Source organism: Tamandua tetradactyla, chromosome X (genome assembly GCF_023851605.1).
Source record: "Tamandua tetradactyla isolate mTamTet1 chromosome X, mTamTet1.pri, whole genome shotgun sequence".
Lineage (NCBI taxonomy): Eukaryota > Metazoa > Chordata > Mammalia > Pilosa > Myrmecophagidae > Tamandua > Tamandua tetradactyla.
In genome coordinates this window covers 30,225,612-30,238,625 of record NC_135353.1, presented here as the reverse complement: position 1 = coordinate 30,238,625, position 13,014 = coordinate 30,225,612, and the positions used below count along the sequence as shown (strand labels likewise).

Below are 13,014 nucleotides of genomic sequence, written 5' to 3'. Positions count from 1 at the left end.
CTGGATGTCTGAATTCCACCCCATTCTCCTCCTTGTACATCTGAAGGGGGAGCAGGGATTAGCTGTATGGAGGTACCTTCTAAGTTGTTAGTTTAAGGGGTTGGTTTCTGAGGGACCTAAATTAGAGTTAGGGTATTCTATCTGAAGCAGCACAGAAAGCATTAAAAAAAAAAAAAAGAAACAATCAAGTACCAATGGAAAAGTCCAGAAGGTCAGTGGCAACATGAGGAATAAGGGTTGATATCAGGGGCAGACAGGATTAGATGGCCAGCTGGTGGAAAACCAGTTGGTGGGTCCTGTTGCATATTTGCTCATAGTCTTGCAGGTAAGTAGATCCTCTGTGTGGGTAGATTAGATTGGTTGTGGTCCATGTGTATCTAAATGCCTAACTGCCTTCAATTCTGTGTATTTACTGCCTAGCATATGTCCACTCACCCGGTTTAACACTAGTCATTCATGAATTTAAAAAAGGAAGTCATCACAGATGGAGTCCCTTTTACTGTTTTTCTCCCAAAACGAAAACCCATGAAAAAAATACATTGTTTCTAAAATTCTACATTCCTCTCTCCACCACTAACTTTGTTTCAGCTTCAATATCTTAAAACAGTAACTTTTTTGTTGAATAGCCTTTTATGTCAAAAAGGCTCTATTACATTCAAACTTTTAAGGATTTATAAAATATTTCTTTCAACTTCATATTTTTTTCAGAGAAGAAATGGATCTAAAAGAACCATGCAGTCATATAATCAGCAAGAATGGAAACTCCATTTCCCTTTTGTACTGTTGGAGATCCCTTAAAAAATGGATTTTGGAAGGCTTGCCATAGAGTTTCCATAAGGATTACATGAGATAAAGTTTTCATTAAACTTGGCTCACAAATACTGAAGTCTAAAGGGGAAAATGGATTAGAGTGATAAAAAAATGTCAAATGTATGCCAAAAAAACCCCACATAGATATGTTTATATGAATTATGACGTGACTTTCTGTATTGAGGTGAGTATATAATCTACAAATATAGACTCATGTCAAGTTACTGGTATAAGAAAGACAAGTTTCTCTATGACGATCTAGATTCAGGAACAGTCAAAGGTTTTTTAAGACCAGCTCTGTGATATTTGGCTCTGAGCCCCTGATTTTGGTTACTAACACGACAACTCCTCCCTCATTCTGGCCCCTCATTTGCCCTTATAATCCAAAGGGCTCTTTCTTGGCATGGATTGTCGCTGTGTATAGTTTGGTTCTTGTTCTGCTGGTCTCCGTTTCTGTGCTCTGGTTCCCTTCCAAAGTTCTGCTTTGCCATTCTCAAAGTTAGTGAACAATTATTTTCCCTAACTGATTCCAGATTTCTTGGCCAAACACTGATTTTCTAGCATTTAAGAGACCATAACTCTTAAACTTCTGTTGTTCACCCCTACCCCAAGAGAAATTTTAAACGGTATGAGTTTCTTTGAGAAACTTAGGCCAAGTTTACCACGGACTGTTTGAGGAGATATTTTAGTGACATATTTCTCCTTGCTGTTTTGGGAATATTCCTTCCAGCTTCCAGCCCTGGAACTACATATAAGATATTTTGACTTTCTGACCCCACGATAAGTGAACTGACTTCCAAGGATGCCATTCTTTCCTTTTTACAGAGTTTTTGTTTAGAAGTCTTTCTGAGAAAAGAATTTCGGTCCCCTGATCCCTTTCTCTATTTCTGTCAGGGGTTTCCTTGCATATAGGAGTACACTTGGTTGCCCCTGCTACCTTTGTTTTTCTAAGGTAGGTTTCAAATTAGGCCTCCACAAACACCTTGCTATAGTCTCTTACCATAATACTTTCTCAGTACATGTAAAGCTATCATGCTCATCCAAGATCTTCTCTTTTCAATAATGACCTTGAGAGCATTCCTGTAACCTCAATATCCACTCTGCAACTGGCTACCTGGCATATAGTAGCTACTTTATTTGCTGAAAGAATCAATCAGTGATGAAATGGTGGAAGGAATGAATGATAGAATCAGATTCCCAAATACCAAGCAGCATTGAAAAGGCAGTAGTAGTGAACAAAGACAAAGACTCATGCTGTTCTCGTCCTTCCCTGTTTTTCCATTTTGTTTGTTTGTTTTTTAAGCCATGGTAAAGGTAGCCCTGACAGGATTCCTAGTTCAGAGGCTTGCTTTGCCCTGCATCAGTAGCAGTAACTGGTTCAAAGCTGACAGTGTTTTCATAAATTGAAATTTTTTTCCTGGTCCAAATCGTTAGTCACTCCTTCAATCTTGCATTTGACCTGTCATCATTCCCTAAATTCAAGATAGCCATAGGCTGTCACTCACATACTCTACCCATGGTTTAGTATGGGAGCTAGATGCTCGAAGGGAAACTACAATTTCAGAACAACTTTTGTATGACTTCCTGGGCTCACCAAAGGTAATTCATAGGGAAAAGATGGTCTTTTCAACAATTGAGTGAAAAATTAAACCTTGATCTTTACGTCTCACCATACACAAAAATTTTCTTGAAATGTATCATAAACAAAAACATAAATGCCAAAAATACAAAATTTCTAGAGGAAAATTTTGGAGAAACTCTTTATGAATTTGGGATAGGCAAAGAATCTCAGGTAGGACACAAAAAGCATAAAACATTTAAGAAAAAATTTGGTAAAATAAATTTTGTCAAAACTAAACTTTCTGCTCTTTAAAGGGCACAGTTCAAATGTCAAGGCAAGTCAGAGATGAAGAAAATATTCACAATACATAAAAATAATAAAGTTCTTGTATCCAGAATATATAAATAACTATTACAATTCAAATATAATATGGCAACCCACTTAAAAGTGGAAAAAATACTAAAAGATACATTTTTAAAGTACATGTATGATGGTCAAAAAACATGTGAAAGATACTCAAGCTCATTGGTCATCAAGGAAATGCGAATTAAAATATCAAGAGCACACCACCACACAGCCATTAGAATGGGTAAAGCTTAAAGACTGACAACACTAAGTGTTAAAAAACATGTGGAGCAATTGAAACACAGAGGGATTGTAGACTGGTACAATCATTTTAGCAAATAGTACTGTTTCTTAAAAAGCTAAGCATATATCTATCATTAATCATTTTATTCCTAGGTATTTGTCCAAGAGAAATGCAAGCATATGTCCATACAGAGATCTGAACGTGAAAATTAAAAGCAGTTTTGATGAACTGAAAGCAACCCAGATGCTCAACAAAGAGTGAATGGATAAACAAATTACAATATATTTATATAATGGAATATCATACAGCAATAGAAAAGAATGGATTTCTAACACACATGGATGAATATATAAAAGATTACGAAGCACGAGATGGTGCGAGGGTAAGACAGTGGTAGAATTCTTGCCTGCCAGACCTAGGTTCGATTCCCAATCCATGCACTTCCCAAAAAACAAACAAACAAGCAAAAACAAACAAACAAAAAATTCAACATATGGTGCTGCAATAACGGGATACTCACATGGGAAAATAATGAAATGTGAACCCCGCCATACAGCATACAAAAAAAAAAAGATTATGTTGCCCAAAATAGCCAGACACAAAGGTATACATACTGTTTGAATTCATTTATATGCAATTTTAGGAAAAACAAATCTAATATATAAAGATAGAGTGTAATTGCCTAAAGCCAGTAGTAGGAGAATGGAAATTGACTTGGTAGGGGAATTAAAGAACCTTCTGTTGTTTAGGAAATTTTCTATTTGTTAATTATGGTGGTGATTACAAAGGTGCTGCATATTGAGTTCTCTGAAAGAAGATTCTGAATTTAGGGTACAAATTGTTTTTTAAGAATCAATACCAGTGAAGGAAGAGAGAAAAAGCCATATTAAGCAGTGGGAGTTGTTGAACTGTGACTTAAGCAAAAAAAACCTCACAAACTTCTGTCAACCTGGAAACAAGTCTTGGAGCAAATATTGCCCATCACATTAACCCACATGGGTCAGATATGACTAAGCCTTTATATTTCTGCCTTGGTTAGTCATCAATTAGGGGCTGTCCCAGGAAGAATGTGACCTAGAATGATATGGCTCTCTGCATCTGGGGAAGAGCCAGCAACAGCTCACAGCTGGAAGCAATCTGCTGACCGAAGTCTCCATAGCTGGTAGAGATGTGTACACTGCTGCCTTTGGCAATGGGTGTACGTATTTTTCTAAATTCATTGAACTGTTTATTAAAGTGTATGCATTTTATTTTTCTTAAATTATTTCTTAAAAAGGTGATTTTTTAAAAAGAGGAATGTTGAGCAAAGGAGATGGTGAAAGTGTTTCAAATCTAAGCTCAATTTTGCATTTGAAATATAATCGTGACTAATTCATTCATCTAACTGTGAACAGAACTAAATATTGGCCCATTATGGCATGTAAGCTCCAGTTGTTGGAGAACAGTGGAGGTTATGCTTGGTGTTAAAATATACTGAGAGCTATGTATTCTTTGGGAGGGAGATAAAGATATTATTTTTCACTGTGTTATGAAATAAAATTTTGATGACAATCTCTTGAACACTATTTGATGCATAAATTCCAAATTGTTAGAAAAAGGAATGGAATATGAGGGAAAACAAAATAAGATAATTGTGTTCTAACTTATTCACATGACAAAGAGAGAGAGAAAATGAGTATCAGAAATAAGGAATGAGAAAGAAGTATATTTTAAAGTATAAATAGAAATAAAACTGTCAGATGATTGAGGCAGTTCCAACTATATCAATAATATCATAAAGTGAACCCTTCAGAGAAGGGTTGAAAAAATAGGTTAACAAAATATATACCAGAGGGGGATAGGGAGATAACCTAGGAAAACAACAGAGTAAAAGAAACCATAGGTGGCTATATTGCTAGAAAATAAAAAAGACCTTAAGACAAAAAAGCATTATGTTTGAAGAAAGGCTAAATTCACTAGAAATACGTAGAAAATATAAATTTGTTTACATGTGTAAGCCTCAAAATATATAAAGGCAAAAAATAGACGTACAAGAGACAAAATGATAAATCCATTATCATGGAAGGAGATTGCAACAGAACTTTACCAAATTTTAATAGATGTCATATAAAAATTGAGACATAGAATATTTAGCAGTATCTACAATTGTATCTACAATTATCAATATAGTAGTATCTACAATTATCAAACTTAATCAATTGAACATATGTAAAATTCAACACCCCCAAATTTAAAAATTCCATTATTCTCAAGCACTGAAAGACTGTTTATAAAAATTTATATCCTACTAAGCCATGAAATAAGTCTCAGAAAATTTCACAAAACTAATATTGTAAAGATCATGTTCAGACCATGTTTTAGTTTACTAGGCTTCTTAAAGCAAATAGCGTGAAATGAGTTAGGTTAAACAATGAAAATTTATTAGCTTACAGTTTGAAGCCAAGAAAATGTTCAAATCAAGTCACCATCAAGATGATACTTTCTTCCTGAAGACCAGCTGCCGGCAATCCTTGGTTCCACTGTCACATGTCAAAGCATATGGCAGCATCTGCTGGTCTCTTCCTTCTGTTCCAGCTTTCATTACTCTCAGCTTCTTGCTTCTTTGGCCTTTTTCTCTCTCTGTCTCTGTATTCATTTTATAAAGGACTCCAGTAATAGGATTAAGACCCATCCTGAATGAGGTTGGTTACATGCTAACTGAAGTCGTCTCATCAAAAGGTACTACTTACAATGGGTTTCCACCTACAAGAATGGACTAGATTCAAGAATATTTTTTCTGGGGTACATACAGCTTCAAACCACAGCACACCACAATGCAATCAAGTTATATTTGAATTTTAAGAACCTCGTACATTTCAAAATTTAAAAACATGTCTTTCATAACATGCATATAGAAGGATAAATCATATTTAAAATTATTTTTAAAATCTTAGAACAAAATTATGATGAGAATTCTATATATAAAAACTTTTAGGATGAACTGCAAAAGCAATTTGTCAAGGAAGAATTACAGCCTTACACACATCTACTATAAAAGAAAAAATGGCTGGAAAGCAAGGTGCTAAGTGTTTAAATTACAAATTTAAAAAAAAGAGAGAGAATGCCAAAAGAAGGTACATGGAAGAAAATCATAAAGAAACAACAAGTTAAAAAATAGAAATCAAAAATAAAGTAGAGAAGATATATAAAACTAAATTTGGTTCATTGAAAGGAAAAATTGGAAATCCTCTCTTGAAACTGATCAAGACAATAAAGGGCAGGCCCAAATAAACAATACTGAGAGTGAAAAAGAGAACATAGTTAAAATGCTATGAAGGTTAAAAATATAACAAAATGTTATGGAAAATTTTATGCCATTCCATTTGACATTTAGATGAAAGAAAATTCTAGAAAATTGTAAACAAAAATGAAGCAAGAAGACTAAACAGCCTTGTAGAATTGAATAAATTAAAACAATAGTTAAATCATTTCAATGTAGGAAACACCAAGGCCAGAAATTGTTAAAGATGAGTTGTATTACTATTATGACCTTGGTAACGTTAAACTCAGAGTCTTATAAGGTAGAATATGGTGGATCCAGACTTATACAGAAGCTAGATATGGGCAAACAGTTAGCTAATGAGGTTGAACTTAAATGTAAGAGAATGGATAGAAGTGAAGGTAGTACATTCGTGCATTTATAAGTAATATGAAGGTGAACATGATTGAAAGGGGCTGTATAGAAACATGTATCCCGCTGATTAAGACTACAAATATAAATAAGTCCTTACATGAACTACTTCAAAGGTGTTGATTTTATACAAGGAGTCAATAATAGAGGGATATAAGAGGAAAACTACTTTTGCATGCTATGGACTATATTTAACAGGGAACATCAAAAGCACCACAGCAATACAAGGGGTAAATTGGGGGAGGGGAGGTTTGGATTTTCTATTTGGTGAGGGCATGTTTATCTGTTCTTTTTTGCTTTGGAGCAATGAAAATTGTCTTAAATTGAAAGTGTTGATGATTGCACAACTGAGGATAATGTGGTACCTGGACTGTTGACTTTGGACATTGTCAATGATTCCCTATGGATGGCAGTAGTTGATGGATACATTGATGAAGAAGTAGAATGGAGAATTCTGGTGTGTACATATGATGGAATATTGTGCGGCTACAGAAAGGAATGAAGTTGTGAGGCATGCAACAAAGTGAATGAAGCTTGGGGACGTTAACTGGTGTAAAATAAGCCAGAAACAAAACAACAAACATTGTATGGTTTTTTTAAGAAAATATTTATAAGAAAATTAGGGCCTGGATTGTGAACTCTTATAGTAGTCACATTTTGTCCAGAGCTGTAATTGTCATTTCCAGATTTTGAGAGGCTGTGCTATATAGGTATAACCTGGTACTTCCCTGGAATTTTGGGTACATGAGTGACACCTAAGACTCAGAGTTGGAATTCTGCACCTCTGACAGTCAGCATTGCTACATACAACAGCTGTTAAAGAAACTAAAAAAGAGATCAGTCTTCAATTATAGATAAAAATTATGCTAATCTGGTCAGGACTAAGGTAAATCAGAATACAGAGTAAAAGATGACATTGTCTGCATTTTAGAACTACACCTACTTTATGAGACCAAAGGAAAAGAGGTTATTTTGCCCAAAACCTAAATTTTCTGTAGCACACGGTCTAACTCAACATGTCTGGATAGCTCATTTAAACAACCCAAGCACATGGGGTCTGGAATTGGAATGAGGGTTTCTAATTCTGCATATCTTAATGTAATACCTGGATGCATCCTACAGTATGTTGGTCAGATAATTTAAAGGTATTGGCAAAGTCCCTTGATGGACTGGAGAAAAAAATATGCAACATTTAAATTTTACTACTGGGAAACCCCCTGATACTGTCTCAAATATTAGGGACTCCCAATCAATAGGCCAGGTCCTTGATCTTGAGGCTTGCTCATGTATAGTTTATTTCTGTAGCAGAGAAACTAAGCCTACCAATAGTTATGCTTAAGAGTTACTTCCAGAAAACCTCTTGTGTTGCTCAGAGTATGGCTCATTCTCTCTAAGCCCAACCTTGCAAGGAAAATCATTATGCCCCCCATGTGGGACATGACATCCAAGGATGAAAGTGTCCCTGGCAACATGGGACATGACTCCCAAGGATTAGCCTGGCCCTGGCATAGGGGATTGACAATACCTTCCAGACCAAAATGAGGGGGAAAATGTTACAAAATAAGGTATCAGTGGCTAAGCGAGTTTGAATAAAGTCAAGAGGCTATTCTGGAAGCTACTCTTATGAAAGCTTCCGCAAGATATTCCTAATTACCATGGTTTGCCAATCCCCAACCAACACTATTCCTGTTAATACTAAATAATACTTAGTGCTCTATCTGAGATTCTACAAAAATTTCATGCGCTAAGAATATTTTTCAGAAACCTACACCCTCCAGGTGGTTCCTAGGCTGGCTAAGTCCTGAAACCCAGAGGGGCCAGCCTCTCCAAGAGCATCAACTAGTTCCAGCCTCCTATCTCATAGTGACACCCTTTTCCAACATGAAAAATTTAGAATGGGTATAGTCCAAATACCCCTAAACATTGGGAGAAGAATCAAAGGAGAAGACAGAGTTATAACAGAGAAGACAGGATTTAAGAAATGAAAAACTGTTGAATCATTGTATTGATATTTCTTTTAGTATCCAGTAAATTGTAGCAACTAGAAGGAAAAAGCTGAGATTGTGGAACTGTAAACCATACCAAACTTTGAAATTTGTTCTATAACTACTGTTACAATGTACTTTGAAATTTATTGCTTTTTTTATGTATGTTATATTTACAATAAAAATGTTAACAGCAGAGGAGTTTATCAAATTTCAGAGACTACATCATTCTGATATTGCAAAAACCCTTTCAGAGAATTAAAAGAGAGAAATATGCCATGATAATTTTACCATGCCAGTAAAATTTTCATAAAATATCAAACAAGGAGAATGTAAGAAAGGAAATTTACAATGAAATATTCATTTTCCAACATAGACGAAATAATCTTAAAGTGATATTGGTAAGCCATACTCAGCAGGACACAAAGAAAAGATACATCATCATGAATTCGTTGGTATATATCTGTGAATCAAGGGTAATTTAACATAAAATACATGAATGGAATCCAACACATTTTGCATATTAAAAGAAAATTGATAATTTCACTGGATAAAGATAATACATTTGATGAAATAAAACACCTAAAAACACTGCTGGCATGGTAGAATAAAGACTTCTGAAAATGCATTCTTCCATATAAGCAACAAGAATTGTCAAAAATGGTCAAAATCAACTGTTTCAGAATTCTAGAGGTTAGTAGAATATTTATGACATACCAAGAGAGATTTTGTTTTTTAAAAAGAGCTGACTCTCACTAAGAGAGTGTTTTTTTCTTTTTATTCTAAAATGCTTTAAAACTTATAGAAGAGTTACAAAAATAATACAAACCCCACACACAGAATTCCAACATACCCCTCCAGATACCCAGCTCCATCAATTTTAACATTTTGCTTGTTGTATCATTCCACCTATCATCTATCCATCTATCTATCAGTCTATCTATCTATCTATCTATCTATCTATCTATCTATCTATCTATCTATCTATTTTCTGGGACTTGAGTGTAGGCTGCAGCCATCATGCTCCTTGAGCAAATAATACATCCATGTACATTTCCTAAGAACAAGGATATTCACTTATATAACCATTTAAGTGCAGTTATCAAATTCAAGAAATTTCACACTGATATAAAGCTTAAAGTCTACATTTTATTTTTTCCATATGTTCAAATAAATGTTCCAATAGGCTCTAGGGGTTGAGCCTATTATCAGTTCCTGCTAGATTCCATCCAGAATCATGTACTGCACTTGATTGCCATTGTCTCTTCAATTACTCTTTTTTTAATAACTGTGGGAACATATATAAAAACATTTTGTGATGTTTTAACTTGCCCTATTTCCATCTTCCTTGCCCCAGTTCCACCTCAGCCTTGAAAACCAACAGCATAATAATCATGGTACTAGAAAAACAGGTTGAGTAGTCACTGAAAGAGGCAGAATTGAATTGGAGCTCCCCCAAATCTCCATCCCCAGATAATTGCTGATATTTTGATGCATTGAGCAAGTCTTTCAAAACTTTCATTCTTGGGAGTTTGTTTTAATTTGAATTCACTAAAACCTTACAGAGTGATAGACTTCCAGGGAAGATGGCAGAGTAGGGAGCCCCAGAACTCAGTCCTTGCACCAAAATAACTATTTTTCAGGCAGGAGCTGTCTAAAACAAAGATTTTGAAATTCCAGAGGCCAGAAGAACACTGTATTGCATCCAGAGAACGGGAGGAAGAGGCAGGAAAATGACAGTAAAAAACTGTGAGTTATTTTCCATGCATGGTAGCTACTGGTGCCCAGCTCTTACTTCCTCAGTTGCAGGGTCCAGTCTCTGGCCAGTTGTTGGTGACAGAAAAGTACGTAAAAATCCTCTTCCCCAATAACAAAGGTGGTCATGGCCAATCACTGATAACAGCTTCTGATGAGCCAATTTGTATTTCTGGATCTTGGCTCTAAGGACAGTTATCGTTTCAACTTACCCTGGACAAAGATGACAACAGCTATGTTTAACCCTGCCCCAACAAAAGCATGGCAGCCATTGCCTCAAACCTCCTGGGAGAGGGGCAAATGTGATGAAGACTTAAAGACGCAGTGCATCCTCAGGCTGCAGGGGACAGTTATCTGAAGGGTTGCATTTGCTGGGCAGGCTAGAAAAGCTCAACTTTTAGGATCTACTGGAGAAACTTTTGGTACTCTTCCTGATACCCTCCCCAGGGCATTTTGGAACCAGTGAGTGTCCCCTTCGTGGGTCCCCGGCCTTGATTTGGCTGGCAAAGACTAACTAGGAAAAGTCCTCTCCAGGGTGACTCACCTCCCAGAATGTGCCCTCCAAGCAAAAGCAGTGTGGGACAATGAAAGGAGTGTAAAAAACTGTAGAGGCAGACAATCTGGGATAAAGGCCTGCCAGCATGAACTACCTGGGAAAGGAAGTCTGTCTCACGGGAAACAGAAGGCACAGCAAAGCTCCTGCAAACAGGAGCAATACAAAACAACTAACGAGCAAAAGCCCAAGAAAGACCGGGAAAACTTAGCACACTTCATTTGCTTTGGACACACCTTCCTGATAGGGGGACTGAAGGTCAAGAAGATCTGCCTTCTTACCAGCTGGTTATAAAACTAAGAAACTGACATCTCAGGGAGTATATCGCAGAGTTAACACATTTAAATATTAAAATGTAGAGTGTGAAACAAAAGAGTGCAAGACAGAGAAAGAAACAGGAAATGATGGTCCATTCAGAGCAAGAGGATAAAAACAGAAAACACCAGTGAAGAAGACACAAATGAACAAAGCCTTTTAAAAAGTATCTTAAAATGCTCAGTGGCATGAAGGAAAGTACAGAGAAAGAGCTAAAGGATAGCAGGAAAACAATGAATAAGCAATTTGAGAGTCTATGTAAAGAGATAGAAATTTTTAAAAGGAACCATACAGAGCAACTGGAGTTAAAAACACAATAATTGAAATGAAAAATACCCTGGAAGGTTTCCAGAGCAGATCGGAACAAGCAGAAGAAAGAATCAGGTAACCTGAAGTCAAGACTCTTGAAACAAATCAGGCTGGGAAGCAGAAACAGAAATAAAATATTGAAAGTGAAAATAGCCTAGGGCAGCTCTGGGACACCACCAAGCACGTTAATATCTACATTATGGGAGAAAGGGGTGGAAGGAATATTTACAGAAATAATGGCAGAGAACTTCCCAAACTTAGCAAAAAACATGAAGCTCAGAGAAAACCAAATGTGATAAAACATGGAGAAAAAATATACCCCATCATATATTAATGACACTATCAAATGCAAAGGACAAGGAGAGAGTTCTGAAAGCTGCAAAGAGAAAAGCAATCCGTTATATACAAGGGAGTCCCAATTAGATTAAGTACCAATTTCTCATCAGAAAACACGGAGACTGACGACCACACGCTGATACAGGCCCAGCTCCCAAGGGCCCCAGCTTGGCCAGGAGCACATGACCTGCAGTTGGCAGCCTGGTCCACCATACCTAGTGTCCACCTGCCTGGGAGGTGGGGCACAAGCCCCCCCAGAAAAATGGGATCCTGGATGATCCCCGGAGCTGTGCTGTTGGTGTTTGCAATGCTTTATCCTGCATATTATTTATACAAAGGTGTGAAAACAAAAACTGTGAAGGGATATGTTCTATGGATGATGTACCGGATTGTTTTTACTCTCTATACTGTGAGTGAAACGGTGGCAGATCAAACGGTTGCTTGGAGATTGATGATTACATCGTACAAACAAAGGAACGAGGGTATGAGGCTCTGGTGAACTTTGGACGGCGAGGTTTAAATTTAGCAGCTACGGCTGCTGTCACTGCAATAACTGAACGTTGAAGATGCTTCAGGATGCGTGACCTACCAGCTAATGAAGGTGATGAGCCTGTAGGAGAAAGACCGTATCAAACTCTATCAGAAGCAAAAAACAGAAGTAAAGCAGCACCCAGTAAATCAGCAGGTTACAGAATTCTTCTGAAAGATGGAGATGAGAAAACCGATTAAGTGAATGGGACATATTCAGACAATGAGACTTTAACACACAAAGGACTTCGAAACTCGCAGGTGATGAAATCTGTGAAAACCATCAAAGGCCCCAGAGAGGTGTGACAGGGGACACTAAGATACAAAGTGAAGAAACCACAGGTGTATTTTTAGCCACCTATACTTCAAGAATCCCAAGAAACATTATGCTAATGCATCCACTTCATTTTTCAACATTATATATTCAGGATTTATGCATTAAAATAATTCATTAAGTTGTGGCAATGATAGGGTTTCCTTTCACTAATTTAAATAGCTTTTATTCCTTTAACAATTACTTCCAAATTGGCAACTAAAGGTCATTCATGTAAAATTCATTAATATCTGTATCAAAAATTATAGGAAATCATATTATCTGTTTTA

General features: G+C 36.5%; 1 pseudogene; it reads left to right on the top strand.

Annotated features, from left to right (window-relative positions):
• Nucleotides 1-12,145: 12,145 nt before the first annotated feature.
• LOC143670413 (receptor expression-enhancing protein 3 pseudogene) lies at nucleotides 12,146-12,765 on the top strand (annotated as a pseudogene).
• Nucleotides 12,766-13,014: the final 249 nt, after the last annotated feature.